This window comes from Chrysochloris asiatica, unplaced genomic scaffold, assembly GCF_000296735.1.
Source record: "Chrysochloris asiatica unplaced genomic scaffold, ChrAsi1.0 scaffold00048, whole genome shotgun sequence".
Lineage (NCBI taxonomy): Eukaryota > Metazoa > Chordata > Mammalia > Afrosoricida > Chrysochloridae > Chrysochloris > Chrysochloris asiatica.
The window spans coordinates 5,038,879-5,054,904 of NW_006408566.1; the positions used below are offsets into that span (position 1 = coordinate 5,038,879).

Below are 16,026 nucleotides of genomic sequence, written 5' to 3' on the forward strand. Positions count from 1 at the left end.
AGAACTCCATATATGTATGTATGTGTATATATATGTATATATATATGTGTATATATATATATATATATAGAGAGAGAGAGAGAGAGAGAGAGAGACACTCCTGTTGTAGCACTGTAGCATCAGAACTGGACTGCGAGCCACAGGGTTAGCAGTTCAAACCTACCAGCCATTCCTCAGAAATATATTGACAACAGTATATTTATAGAATTTAACATATTTGTATATGTTGTCAACTGCCATCGAGTCAGTTTCAATCCATAGCAACCCTGCCCTGTATAGGGTTTCTATGGAGTGGCTGATGAGTAGGCCAGCCCATTAACCCACAGCACCATACCAGGACTCCTATGTGTGTGTGTTTTATTAAAATGATGTGTTTTCATCAAATGTGATAATGATGAATTGCTGTGAGAACAAAAATAGAAATAAATGAAATCTCTATAAACATTTGACTTGCTTTGATGTCAGGCTTCATGAAGTCAGGTCTAGATGGCTGAAGTATTTGCTAATGTGGTAGCCACTAGCAACACGTGTGGCTGTTGAATACTTGAAATGTGGTTTGTTTGAATTAAGATGTCCTGGATTTTAAACGTATAGTACAATAAGAAGGATGTAAAATGTCTAACATTTTCAATATTGATTATATGTTGAAATTATAATATTTGCATCAATTAGGATAGATTAGATGTGGTGTTAAAATGAGCTACATCTGTTTCTATTTATGCTTTTAATGTTGCCACTAGAAAATTTTAAATGAAATATGTGTCTTGTATTTCTGTTGGATGGCACTGCCTTAATTCACCATTATCAGTAAAACAAAAATGTGTGGTGATTTACGTCTTCAGCTCGCCGCTGTTGGAAAGCTCTGTGCACTCCGCCTATCGCCCTTCGGGGTTCTTCCCTTGTGTGCCATCAAGTCGATTCCACTTCACAGTGATCCTATATGGCACAGTAGAACTGCTCATAGGATATGATAGCCTGTAATCTTTACAAGAGCAGTTTGCCAGGTTTTTTCTCCCACTGCATGCCAAGCAGCTCATGGATTTGCATCATCAACCTTTTGGTTAGCATCCAAGTGCTTAAAACACTGTGCCCTCAGAGCTCCTACAACTTATTCTGCTGCTGTGCGCGTCGAATCGGTTCCGACTCATAGCAATCCTCGTTGGGGTTTTTGAGGAGCAGCTGGTGGATTTGAACCTTGTGGTTAGCAGTCGAGTACAGCGCTACACCAGGACTCTAGATGCCCAGTTTTTAACATGGTTCCATAGAGGGAGCTAGAGGACAGTGCCTAGTAGAAGAGGCTGAAGGCCAAGACAAAAACTGGAACTAGGGCGATTTCCACTGTCTTGGAGGGGTTTGGACAAAAATACTACCATTTATAGTTAGTCTGGTCTCAGACTTTCAGCACTCCCTGAAGTAGATGAGAGAATGCAGGAAGTTTAAATATGCAGGCAAAAAGCTCTGTTGCATCAGGAGCCAGAAAACACATCACTAGTCTTAAACTGCAAGGATAAATTCTCAACATTATAGCAGTTACAGGGGATTAAGAGCACACTGCACGACCTTTTCAGACATGATTTACTTACGGAATGTTTCTTAAATTCTATTTCAGATTCATTCCACTGCTTAAAACCGGACAACCTTGGACCACACAGCGTCTTACTGGTAAGTTTGTGTTCATTTTTAAAAACACACTGTTTGACATGATTTTGAAATGATATTCACAGTTCTAAGTTAGATGTACCCCTTCCAGTATTAAGACTAAATAGCTACTTTTTTTTTTTCTCCAAAATGATTTATGATGTTTCCATGCCTTAAAAAAATAAAGCAGTCCATGGAATTTTGCTAAGAACATGGGCAGGAAAAAGATCCATGATTATAAGCCAAATACTGTTAAAATAAAAACTGTTTTTTTTTTTGTAATGAAACTATTTCCAGGCCCCTGTTGATAGTCTGCTTGTTTCAGGCAGTATCCAAAACAAACAAAATACTGTTTCAGCCAAAGAATTCAGACAGTCCTTTGCACTGTGTTGTAATGAAAATTGTCAAGAGCTACAAATATTACAGAGCCCTGGAGTGCCATTGTGGGATAAAGCATTGGACCGCAAGGTCGGTTTGAATCACAAGGTCGGTGGTTCAAATTCAGTAGCTGCCCCTTGGAACCCCTATACAGGGTCACTATGAGTCAGAACTGTTTTTCGACGTTAAGTCAAACCGTTAAGTCAACGGCACTTAGCAACAACAAATTAGGGTGCATGGTGCTGTGGGTTAATGCTGAACCAAAAAGTAAGCAGCGTAAGTAACCACCCTTACTTTCAGCTCTATTTCTTGTCTTATCCCTCATCTAATCTGTGATTGTTATGAGAGAACAGTGAGGTAGCTATAGAAACCTTCCTTTTGAGCCAGGAAAGTAATGTACTTTTTAAGTGAAAAAGCTTCTGGGGTTTCGCATGGCATTGTTCCCTGATGTTATGGTGATACTGTTATTTGCATTGTGTGCCAGTTAGCTTTTACTGCACAATAAAACTATCCCAAGTCAGAGTGGCTCAAAATAACAATTTCTGTTAACTCATAATTTGAGGCTGGATGATTCTTTTGCTTTCAGTTGGGGCCTATTATGAATTAAATTGTGTGCCCCAAAGCTATGTGTTGTGGTTGCTGTCCTCTATGTCTGTGGTATCCTCGACTGCTAACCACAGGGTCAGTGGTTCAAACCCACCAGTCACTCCTAGGAAACCCCATACAGGTTGCTACGAGTTGGAATGGGTTTTATGGCACTTGACAACATCAGGTCTGTGGTTACAATCCCATTTGGGAATGGATTGCGTTTGATATGTCAGTGGGATGGGATTAATGAACCTTTTAAAATATAAAAGAGATTAAACACAAGTTGCAGTGGAGAATGGGGTAAGGTAGATGCCAAGACACATGCAGATCTCTAAGAAACCAGGAGGCAGAAGCTGAAGAGACAAAATTCAGGTTTCTAACCCCCTGTTGTTAAAAACGTAGGTCCCAACTCATAATGACCTTGTATAGGGTTTCCGATGAGCAGCTGATGGATTTGAACTGCTGACCTATGGTCTGTAGTTCAGTACTGATCCTAAAGCACTACACTAGGAGTCCTCTAACCTTCTAAACTTGGAGAAAATAAATTTATGTTAGTAAAGCCCTCCACTTGTGGTATTTGTGTTGTAGCAATGCTAGATAACTAAGATAGGACCATTCATTGTCTGCCTTCAACTATAGGCTTGTTTCTGGGGGTCATGTGGCTGTCAGCTGAGGTTGAGCCATGTGTTTCATCTTCCAGACCTCCCAGGGACTTGACCTCATGGTGAGTGGACAGGGTACCAAGAGAGAGCCGATGCACCTTGAGATCCAAGCTCAGAACTGGCCCAACCTCACTTCCACCACATCTGTTGGGGAAAGCAGCCTAGATTCACACAGTAGAATTAGAGATTCCATCTAATGATGAGAAGAACTGCAGTACTACATTGTACAGGGCATAGATAGATAAAGGGAGGGAAAGATTTGTGGCCATTTTTTCAGTCCAAACATAACAATTGTGAGGGTGACACAGGACCAGCAATGTTTTCTCGTGTTGTGCATGGGTTACCATGAGTTGGAACCAACTCAATGGCACCTAACCACCACCATGAACAGTCTATGAGTCCCATGGAAGCAGCTGTGATCAAGTGAAGAGATCGCATATAGGGAGTAGACTTGCCCGGTTTAGACTTCCGTCTCATAGCCTCTTTTTCTCCCAGTTCTAAGTGACAGAATCCTAGTCCTGGTCCTCATCCTCTGGTAACTCAGTCATTTCAGCAGGTGATCTTGCCAGCACCAGGTTTTCCACACTCCATCCTTCATTCTACAGAGCACCAGTCATCCTTTAGTGCATCTTGTAGGTAGGACGTTCCTCCTCTACTCAAAAGCTGCCTGTCCCTCAGTACCACCAGCCTAGACTCCTCTCTGGCTTTTGCACTCACAGCATGGCCCTGTTCTTTTGCTTACTTCCTGCTATCCCCTAGTCTATTCACCATCTCATGCTGTTCACCCCTTGTCTTCTGGAAAATCCCTCCCATCCTGCAAAATCAGTGGCATCTCTTCTCTGTAATGAGGCCTTCCCTGCTTACCCCTACCCCTGTCCTCTGATCTCTCCTGCTCTGCACTCCTCCTGCAAAGGCAAACAGTGTCTTCCCGGGTTCACTGTTCTTTCACATTGACTAGTATTCTTTCTTGGTTTGCCTTGTCATTGTAAACGCTGTGAGAGCAGAGACTACGCATGCGTGCCATATAGTACTCAATCAACACAGGGCTGAGAGTGCAGCAATGACTTAGTCAACCAGGAGACCACATAGATGCTGCACGTTCCCACCCACCAACACCTCATCAGAATCACCCACACCTGTTAAAATACAAACTCATGGTCCTTTCTACTGGACAGTCCACATTCATCAGGATTGGATGGGTCCCAAGAATCTAAAGGCACTCAGAAGATTCAGATGTGATTGCTATGCAGTTGGCAATCATTTGTTATGGAAAGAACAAGAGATTTGTAAGAGACCTGAGTTGAGCCCTGGCTCTGCTACTTCCTGGCTCTGTGACTTCACAAACTCAACCTTTTTAAGCTTCATTTTCCTCATCTGTAAAATGGGAATGATGATGAGCTCAGAAATTCTTGCCAGATCAAAAAGGATAATGTATGTGAAAGGGCTTTATAAAATACAAGCTAGGGTCATTCATGGTAAAAATAGTAACTACCCACTTGGGGGGTGGGGGTGATCATGATGGAGATGAAATGGTGGTAGTGACGTCATTGTTATTAAGTGCCGTCTAGTTGGTTCCGACTCATAGTGACACTGGGTAGGCTTTCTGAGGAAACAACTGGTAGGTTTGAATCACTGACCTTGTGGTTAGCAGTTCAGTGCTTATCCTACAGTGCCAGTATTAATAATGGCAAGATAGTAATAGCATCCGTTGTGGATTGTAGGAGTCCCTGAGTGACACAATAGGTTAAGTGCTGCACTAGTAACTAAAAGGTTGGCTGTTTGAACTTACCCACAGACACCTTAGGAGAAAGACTTGGGGACCTTCTGAAAGGTCACACCCTTGCAGACCCTAGGGAGTGCAGTTTTATTCCGCACACATGGAGTTTCCAAGAGTCAGAATTGATCAAAATTGACTCGGCAGAGCTGACAACTGTTTATGGAGTGCTGACTGTGAGCCAGCTTAGTTCACTACATTTAATTATTTGAGATTTATAATAAATCAGAATCCTGTATTCAGTTGCATCAGTGCCATTATTATAGCCTTCACATTCTACCATTAGTGAATTACTTTGGTTTTTTTCCTTTTCAAAACCTCTCCCTGAGAAAGGAAATACATGAAACTGTTTTCAACCACTGACAACTTAGAGTTATGTACACGGTTCTGTAGAAGTGTGAGGCAGTTTGATGTGGTGGGAAGACTTGGGAAAAGCAGAGTAACCAAGAGTACCAAAGAAAGAAAGGTGTGGACGATGGACAGGGAGGGACCAGAGGAGCACAGCTGCCCAAAGAAGAACGTGTGTGTGGGAGGTCAGCAGGAGGACAAGAAGGGGAGAGGTAGTTGCTAACTGGACAGTTTTCCTGGTCTAAGGAGGAAAAACGGAATTAAAAGATTATGGATTTTGCCCACCAACCTTTTGAAGGTGTTAACCTTCTAAACCAGTTCACTTGGCATCTCCCCATGATGGTTCCCACAGTGGGCAGCACTTATGAACTTGATCTTCACTTCGCATCTAATTTGCCTTACATTTTATTTTTATTGCTGTTGATCTAGTATAAGAGGGGGCTTCAAAAAGTTCATGAAAAATGGAATTAAAAGATTATGGACTTTTCCCACCAACCTTTTGAAGTCCCTTCCCCCCATTCCCATCATGGAGTCCTGGGGTGGTGCTGTAGGATAGGCACTGGACTGCTAACTGTAAGGCCTATGGTTCAAACCTACCAGTCATTCCTTGGAAACCCTATACAGGGTCACTGTGAGTCCGAAACGACTTGGTAGTACTTAACAACACCAGCCTCCCTCATATATGCCTGTCCTCTTTCAAAGAGTTTTGAGGTGGTTTAAAAATATACATGCAATGTAATGAGATTCAGAATAGTAAGTATAAGTAAGAAAGAGAATTTGTTGAAAAGTAAAAGGAAGGTGAAGTCAGGCCCCAAGTGCATGCTTGAGAGCACCTGTTCACGGTGTAGTCAGCACAAGCAGGAAAGAACCCTCGGTTAACAATTGACAGAGGCCAGAGAGGAGAAGCCTGCCAGTTACCCAGAAGAAACCAGGTGAATCATAGTCCAGACTTCAACAGACTTCTCCTGAGGGCCCATACATAAGGTGGCAACCAGCATGCCTGTAATAAATAGAATAAGGACTGTTGTCAGTGTGGGTGAATGATGTAATTCCTTGGTGCAGTCCAAGAAAAGCCCTTCCATCCCAGGTATGCATTCTCTTTTAGCCTTGCTTAAATCAGGAAAAAATGTAATGGTACTTCCATTGGAGTGGCAAATGTATTATATTCATGCTGCCCTCTCCGCCCCAACCTCATGATGGACTTCTCAGGGTATCTTGGCTGTCTTGATGCTCAGCTTTGGCAATTGATTGTGGACCAGATTTGGCACAGATACTGAAGTATCCTTACCATTCTTGTTCTGTGGGTATTGCAAAGAACTTCTGATAGTCCTCGGTGAATATTCTTTCTCTCAACTCGTAAGTTGGTGACTCATTCTGTGGTGTGGCTTTTGATACACAGATAGATTTGCATTGGCCCTGTCCATGGTGACCTGTCTGATGCTCTTCCCTCGCTCCACATGTACATCTTCTGTTTGGAGCCTCGTAAAACTCTAGGTCATTTTTTATACCAGAGAGTCCAGCACCTTTGGGAGAACCAAGGCAATTTTAGACACTAAGGGAACAGGAGTAATAGACTCCAAAGATTTGCTTGGTTGTAGCAAACTATAAACGGGGATACTGTGTCTTCCACCCATAATCTTACCTGTCAGTCACTTTAATATGGCAGAGGGGAGTATGATGGGAGCAATGTTAAGCTTAGACTTTTTGCAAGAGTGTTATAAGATGAAATGATTTAAATTCTGTAAGAACCATTGTCAGGGAGCGTCCAAGAATTCTTTTGGGGCTTGATTTTCCTTTAGGATAAGTAATTAGAAATATTTTGATTGCGAGTAACCGAAATCCAACTTAAACTCATTTCTTGACTCACATTAGCTGGGAAGTTCGTGGTGACACAGGCTTCCGGAATAGCTCTATCCAGGAGTTCAAAAGATGTCATCAGGATATTTTCTTTCACTGGCTCTGCCTCTTCACTCTGCTTAACTCTGATAGCCTCATCTCAGGCACACTCTTTCTCACCATGATGGCAGAGGTAACCACCAGCTCCAGGTTTCTACTATCCTCACAACTGTGGTTCCCAAGGAAACGAGAATGCTGCTTTTGCCATAGTTTTGACAAAAGTACCAAGAGGACTCTTAATTGGCCCCGTTCGAACTGAATCAGCTTTCCTGAATCAGCATGGCTAGAAGTAGGCAGTTGTTGTTGTTGCTAAGTGCCATCAATTCGATTCTGACCCATAACGACCCTGTATAGGGTTTCCGAGGAGCAGCTGGTGAGCTTGAACCACCAACCTTGCTGTTCAAACAACTTTGCAGTCTGACGCATTAGCCCACAACTCCACACCAGGATTCCAGTAAGAAATAGAGGTAGGCAGTAGACAGTAAGAAATATCTATTTGGTCAGAGCTTGTCCATATGTTCATTGAGACGTGTCCATGAGAATCATGTGGAATGAGTTCCCAACAAAGAAGAGGGCTCTGTATCAGCCTTTGAAGACTCCATGGAGCTCAGTTCTACTCTGATACATCTGGGGTCTCTAAGAGTCAGAATTAATTCAACAGTAACTGGTTTTGGTTGGTATTAACAGAAGAAAGGAGAAAGGAAAGAAATTCTTAATTTGGGGATCCATTAAACTCAAAAGGAATTGGTAGGATGCCAATGGAGATGTTTCAACAAATAGATGCACTGGAAACATTCACTCATGCCAAGAAATTTGAAAAACAACTACCTGACCAACCTACTAGAAGAGATTTGTGTTTGTGCCCATTCCAAAGAAAGGTGATCCAACAGAATATGAAAATTGTTAAACAATACTATTACTATCACATGCAAGTAAAATTTTGTCAAAGACAATTCAAAAATAGTTGCAGCAAAACATCATCAGGGAACTGCTAAAAATACCAGTTGAGTTCAGAAGATTTTTACATGTGTTTTATTCTCCGCAAAGGCATTGGACTATATGGATAATAATAAATTATAGATAATAGATAATATTGCAAAGAATGGAAATTTTTAAGAGCATTTAATCATGTTCATGCAAATCCTGCACATAGACCAAGAGGCAGTCATTCAAACAGAGCAAAAGGGCACTGTGTGGTTAAAAATCAGAAAAGTTGTGTATTGTACTTATTCAATCTGTATACTGAGCAAATACTTTGAGAAACTGAACTATATGAAGAACTTGACATCAGGAATGAAGAAAACTCATTAACAACCTGAGATATGCAGATAACACAACCTTGCTTCCTGAAAGCAAAAAGGACATGAAGCACTTAACTGATGAAAATCAAATACTATAGCCTTCAGAATGGATTTTAACATACAGAAAACAAAAAATCTGCATAACTGGACCATTAAACATCATGATAAACAGAAGAAAAGATGACGGTTGTCAAGGATTTCTTTTTACTTGGATCCACAATCAATTCTTATGAAAGTAGCAGTCAAAAAAATCAAATGATGTATTGCATTTAACAAATGTGCTGCAAAAGATCTCTCTTTTAAAAGCAAAGATGTCACTGTAAGGATTAAGAAGCACTTGACCCAAGCCATGCAAATTTTAGTTGCCTCACATACATGCAAAATCTGGACAATGAATAAGGAAGACTGAAGATGAATTGATGCCTGTAAATTAAGAGGTTGGTGAAGGATATTGAATGGTACCATGGACAGCCAGAAAAACAAACAAATATGTCTTGAAAGAAGAATAGCCAGAGAATATTCCTTAGAAGTAAGGTGACAAAACTCCATCCTAGTATTTTGAACATGCTAACCGGAGGGACCAACCCTTGGAGAAGGATATCATGCTTGGTAAAGCAGAGGGGGAGTGAAAACCAAGAAGACCCTCCATGAGATGGATTGACCCAGTGGCTGTGACAATGGGCTCAAATGTAACAACAATTGTGGAGATGGCACAGGATTGGGCAGTGTTTCAGGATGTTGTACATAGGGTTGCTTTGAGTTGGAACTAACTTCGGCAACACCTAACAACAACAATAACAAACTTGAAAGGGTTAGAATTAGATTCCGTTTAAGTACGCTGACTGCTGGTTTCAAGTTTGGTAGCTTGATAGAGATTAGCAACAATAGGCCAGTGGAGAAGATCAGGATGGGTGGGTCCAGTGTGGGTCAGAGGGTAGCACTGAACATGAAAACCTCATGTTGCGTACTCCAGATCTACAGAAGTTCTTCATCTAGTAGCAACAAGCAGGCTTTAATGGCTCTGTGAGCCTTCTGTTAGTATATACAAAACTGTACATTTGCACTCTTTTAAAAAAAGAAAAAAATGTGATTTGGTGAAAGTTTACAAAACAAATTGCTTTTCCATTCAACAGTTCATACATTCTTTTGTGTGTGGCTTTGATTGCACTGCCCACAATGCAATAAATAGCTCTCTTCCCCCTTTCTCCCTATATTTACCACTTCCATTTGTCCTTCTTGCCTATCCTTGCTGTCTTCGGAACTTTATTCCTGGGCAAAGTACTGATTGTACTAAGGAGTGCGTACCTCCCTGGTGTTACTGTTCCCCTTGTAAGCCTGTCTGTCTTTCAGTCACAAGTTGTGAGCCATGGGAATTAGTTTAAATCCAGGCTTGAAGGGTGACTAAGGGCCATAGTCTTCGGAGTTCCATCAGTCTGTGTCAGAAATAAGCTTTATCTTTTTTATTACTTTGAGGTTTTTCCACATCTTTCTCTCACTCTGGTCAGAATCTCCCGTTGTGATCCTTTTCTGAATGCTCAGCAGTGGTAAGCTGGGAACCATCTAGTTTTCTGTTCTCAGGGTTGTGAACGCTGGGGTTCATGGGGTATGTCCTTTGGAGTAAGTGTTTCCTTTTATCTTTGATTTATGTTATGGAGTCCAGATGTGGCACTATAGTATAAGCACTGGACGGCTAGCTGGAAGGTCTGTGGTTCAAATCCACCAGCCACTGCTCAGAAACCCTATACAGGAATACTATGAGTAGGAACTGACTCAATGGCACTTCACAGCAACAACAGCATACTGGCTGATGTTAGTGTTCCCCAAAAACTAGTCCTGAGTCCCCAGGCCCAGCAACTCATTCCCTTAAGGTATTTGATTTTAGCTAAAAATTTTTTATAACTTTATCCCCAGTATAATAACTCTTCTGTATTCATGGGTATATTTACAGTATGTATAAGTACATACATAGAAACATCTTTTGTCAAACCTGTATAGATTCTTGGGTATAGTCCCATTTGCCTTTCCCCCTCTGTATCCACCAGCTTGAGGTTAGGCACTATTTTTTCTGCAGAAAGGGACCATGGTTTCCATTTTTTCAGAAGGCTCCATGACCCCAAATCACTTAAGAACCATTGATTTTCAACTTACTCTAATTGTTTTAGATTTGGCTGTCTGAATCTTATGTGATCATTCCTTGTCTTGGCTCTGCTAGCAAAGTTTAGTGTTCATAATAAACACAGCTCCCTATGGCACAGACACAATGATGTCAGAGGCTGAGCATGTTGCATTAAATTATATGTTGAGGTTTTTAGGCATATGTGTAAAATATTCAAAATCTTAGTTGACATTTACCTAATGCTAACTCTGGTGCTAAGACTCCATGCTAAATGCTTTGTGCGCATTATCTGAGTTAGATATTTATACCCGTGAACAAGAATTCTGTGAACTTTGGGTCTGTTCTAGAACACCTGCTAGAACCAGCTTCTTCACTATTTCTGGCTCCTTCTCTGGGGACCCAGGATACGAACTCTGAGAGAAGCAGGACATGGCCTGCTTCTCTCCCCATGTCCCTCTGCAGATGAGAGCATCATAGGGGATACCCAAAGCAGGAGGAGATTGCTAAGAGCAATGCCACTCATTGATTTAAAAATGCTGCCTTTTGGCTTTCTAGCTCAAGAACTCCCATGTCCCTAACTGTCCTGCTTTAGTTACAAGTCTTGCACTGAAAACATCTCATCTGACAGAATGCGAGAGTTCAAGGCTAGATGTCTGAAAGACTTGAGGCAGAATCCAGGCTCTGTTTACTTACTGACATGTGTGACCCTAGGCTCGCTGCCTAACCTCTATGGGCCAGTTTCCGTATCCATAAAAGGGGACGGAGTTGCTGGGAGGATTGAATGAGGTAATGTCTGTGAAGTTCCTGGCTTCATGCCTAGCACACAGTCAGTACTTAGCAAAGGTTAGCTGTAACTAGTCCATTGCACAACAGGACTTGTGAGGCACAAATCAGACTTAAACTATATTCTTGACTCCTACTGTTCCTTAAAGTGGAGCCTGTTTTCCCCCATTTCCTAATGAAAGCTTGACCTGGCCCATGACCACACAGGAGTTCATTTTTGAAGTGAGAACTGCAGTAATTGTTGATAGAATTCTTGCCTTCCATGAAGGAGCCCAGAGTTTGATTCCTGGTTAGTTGCACCTCATGTGCCAACCACCTCCCACCTATCAGTGGAGGCTTGAGTGTTGCTCTGATGCTGAACAACTTTCAGGAGAACTTCCAGACTATTTTAGACTAGAAAGAAAGACCTGGCAATCTGCTTTAAATACCAGGCAGTGAAAACCCTATGAATCCCAACAGTCTGACACACAAGTCATCTTGGGAATGGTGTGTGACCGGGTGGTGCTGTGTTGTGCAAGGCGTTGCCAGGAGTTGGAGGTTGGGCTGGCAGCAGCTACCAACAACAACACTTCATTCCAAGGAAACACTTCCCTCCATCCTGCCAGCAAGGGCCTCCTCCCACTGCTAACTGCTTCCGCCTCTCCAGGGGAGGTGGGGCAAGTAGGGGAGAGAAGGTGCAAGAAAGTCCTTACCTGGCTCCTACCGTCCCACCTGGCACTGAGCCCTTAGAACCTGGCTCGTGTGTGTGTGTGTGTGTGTGTGTGTGTGTGTGTATATCTCTCTTTCATTCTTTGCCCACTGTGCTTTCTGGTCTCTACTCAGACTCCCTCTTTGGGAACCCTCATTAGAGTGATGCAGGCTGCTATTCCTGCTACCTAGGAATCACATTCCCTCACCTTGCATAAGGAAACCAAAATGAAACTAGTTACCATCAATTCAATTCCAACTTATGTCAGCCTCACCCGTGTCAGAGTAGAACCATAGCATAGGGTTTTCGTTGACTGGTTTTTCAAAAGCAGATTGACTACCCTTTCCCTGAGGTACCTCTGAGCTAAAGTGTGCACCACCTAGGCACTGCCTCATGGATAAAGGAGAGAGCATTATTTTTCCTGACACAACCTTGCAGTCTGCCCACTTTAGCTTGTCTCACATTTTGGTTCCTCAGGAAGGTATCAAACATTTGTCCTTAAACTATAAGAGACACATTCACTGGCTTCCAGATATTGCCTGTTGTTGTTAAGTGCCATCGAGTCAGTTGCAACTCATAGCGACCCTGTACGGGGTTTCCGAGAAGTGGCTAGTGAGTTTGAACTGCCGACCTTGCAACCCAAGCCAACCTTGTGGTTTAGTGCTTATCCTATAGTGCCACACCAAGACCCTTCTTTCTAGACTTGAGATAAGGGTGAATTCACTGGTGAGGTGGGGAGAGGCAGGGGTGGTGTGACTCTTAAGGGGATTGGTTTCTGATCTCTGAAAGAGTTAGTAAGGATTGTTACACAACATGATAAATATGATTAATTTCACAGGACTGTGAAATGAAATTGATTTGGTTAGTGAATGTTTTGGTGTATAGTTGGGCTGCTAATCTCAAGGTCACTAGTTCGAAACTAGCAGCTGTTCTGTAGAAGAAAGATTTACAGTCTCAGAAACCCTACGTAGGGGGCTGTGAGTTGGAACCAAATCTACAGCACACCACCACCACAGCCAATTCTATTTGTGAAAGCAGCATCCCATCTCAGATGAACAAGTGACAGCATATGTTTGTGTGTATATATATGTTTCTTGTTGTTAAGGTTTCCAAGGAGTGGCTGGTGAGCTTGAACCATCGAACTTGTGGTATATACACACACACACACACACACACACACACACATAATACACATAACACACACACACACACACACATACATATATATATGGAGTCCTGGTATGGCACTGTGGGTTAACGTGCCAGACTGCAAATCTGTTTAAACTGCAACGTTGGTGGCTCAAACTCACCAGCCGCTCCTCGGAAACCCTAACCAGGGTCACTATGGATTGGAACCAACTTGATGGCACTTCACAACAATATATATATATATACACACACACACATATATACATATGTTGTTGTTGTTGTTGTCAGGTGCCATCGAGTCAGAACCGACTCATAGCAACTCCATGCACAGCAGAACGAAACAATGTCTGATCCTAGGTCAACCTCACTACTGCTGCCACTCTCAATGCCATCAATGATGCCACCTGGCTGATCCATCTCATTTGGGGTCTTCCTCTTTTTCTCTGACCCTCCATCTTACCCAGCATGACATCCTTCTCCAGCGACTGTTCCCTCCGGACAATATGTCCAAAGTATGAGAGACAAAGCCATCCTGGCCTCCAAGGAGCACTCTGGCTGCACTTCTTCCAAAACAGATCTATTGGTTCTTTTGGCAGTCCATGGCACTTTTAGTATTCTCCTCCAACACCACAACTCAAAGGCATCAATTCTTCTACGATCTTCCCTATTCACTGTCCAGCTTTCGCATCCATATGAGGCTATTGAAAATACCATGGCCTGGGTCAGGCGCACCTTAGTCCTCAGTGACTAAGTCACTGAACTCCTAGTGGACTTCAAACCCACCAGCCACTCCTCAGAAACCCTATACAGGGTCACTATGAGAGGGAACTGACTTGACAGCACTTACCAACAACTACAGTATATATAAAGGCGGTTCCCTTTGACCCCACCTACCTCAGGGAGAGGAGGAACCAGAGCATTTGCAAAATACCTCTGTCACAAAACCCTCTGTCATTTTTCACCTATTTCTATCCTCTCTTTGGTCTCAGAGCCAGCTAGGCCAGCTTTTCAGAAACTTCTGTATAATGGCCTTGGCACCTTGCTTTGGAATTTCCAACCTGTTGGATCTTGATAGCTCAGTGGAAACTTCCACATTAGCATCTTGTGCTAGTGATAACTTAGCCAGTACAAGACACTCTCCTATATCCCTCTTTCCCAAAGTGGTCTTCTGTCTTGTGCTTGAAACCTATCTAGCAATGGGGAGCTCTCGCCCTACTTTTCTCCCAGATTGTCCCATTCCAGTTTTCAGTGAACTTGGCATTGCTGGCAAGATGATCCTCCTGTGACAACAAACCTGGTTCCCTTTCATGAGATGTGGGTCTCAGGATTCCTAGCTTGAGAGCCTGTGTGAACCTAGCCTGAGAACGTCTGCCTGGAAGGCAGGGATTCTAAGTAGGGTAGGGGTCAGACTTCCTGGGCACCCTGTTCTCTAAGGAAGACTTTGACCTGAGTCTTTGAGTAAGCTTTTTTTCTACCTTTATATGAGACTGCATTTGGTATGATCCTGACAGAAAGCTGGTATTTGAAATCTCTGTGTTCAGTCACCGTTTCTCATGCTCATGACCCTAACATAGTTTCTCTTGATCCAGGAGCTGATATGCTGAGCTCCATGGGGGCATTTTGATCAGGGCTCTTTCTAGACTTTATGAACTCTGCAAAATCAAGCCTTGCACTTCTCTTCCCCTTTTGGTGGTTTTTCTAGAGTCAGCAGATTTTCAGCCATCTCTGGTCCCTGCATTGTGAGCCCAGACCCAGCCTGTCTTCCAATGAGCCCTTCTTTGTCATGTGCAAGCTGGTCACTGTGATCTTGGAACCTGTAACAATTAGGGCACTCCCAGTGTTTAGACATTTCCACCTGGTATGGCACTGGAGGATAAGCACTCAACCATGGGGTTGGTTTGAACCACAAGGTCGGTGGTTGTTCAAACTCACCAGCCACTCCTCAGGGTCACTGTGAGTCACAATCAACTTGACGGCTTTTAACAACAACGACAACCAACAGCCCTATGGTGAAGGCGGCATCTCAGATGAACAAATGACAGCATGCTAACAAGATGTTTGGGTCAGATAATGTGGGGACAATTTGGGGGGCAATGGCCTAATATCTAATAAACGCATTTTCAGTAGTTACATCATGGACCAGATGTGAACCTGGTTTACAACCTTGTATTGTTTTTTTTGACTCTTTACACCATTGGTAAAATAGAGTAGCCTCTTTCCTGTCCTCCCCTTGATCAGAATCTAGAACAGGACCTTGTGCCCCAGGTGATGTTGGACGTGGAGGCTGAAGAAGGCAGAACTAAACTCAGTTAGCATTGTTCACCTGTCTTCTTTTCTTGACTGAGGAGGAAGCTGTTGTTGTTGAGTGCTGTCCAGTAGACTTCAACTCATAGAAAACCCATGTGACAGAGTAGAATCGTCACTTACAGTTTTCTGGGCTGTAATCCTTCTCTCATGGAGCTGCTGAGTGGTTCGAACTGCTAGCTTTTCCGTTAGTAGCCCAGCTCTTGGCAGTTGTATCACCAGGGCTCCTTTAAAGAATACTGCGGTGTCCATTTGGCCATTCAGAAGTCTAATATAGGAAATTGTTCAACTCTTCCCTCAGGCACTCGGACACTTTGATCAGAGATCCTTAACCTCTCTGAGTCTCAATTGTTGTTGTTGTTAAGTGCTATTGAGTCGGTTCCGACCCATAGCGACCCTGT

General features: G+C 42.8%; 1 long non-coding RNA gene across 1 annotated transcript in view; it reads left to right on the plus strand.

Annotated features, from left to right (window-relative positions):
* The window catches only part of LOC102825860, a 208,450-nt gene that overhangs the window by 89,344 nt on the left and 103,080 nt on the right, over nt 1-16,026 (plus strand). The window contains exon 2 of the long non-coding RNA XR_438712.1: nt 1,610-1,662. This is a non-coding gene — a long non-coding RNA (uncharacterized LOC102825860). The remainder of the gene's footprint in view (nt 1-1,609; nt 1,663-16,026) is intronic.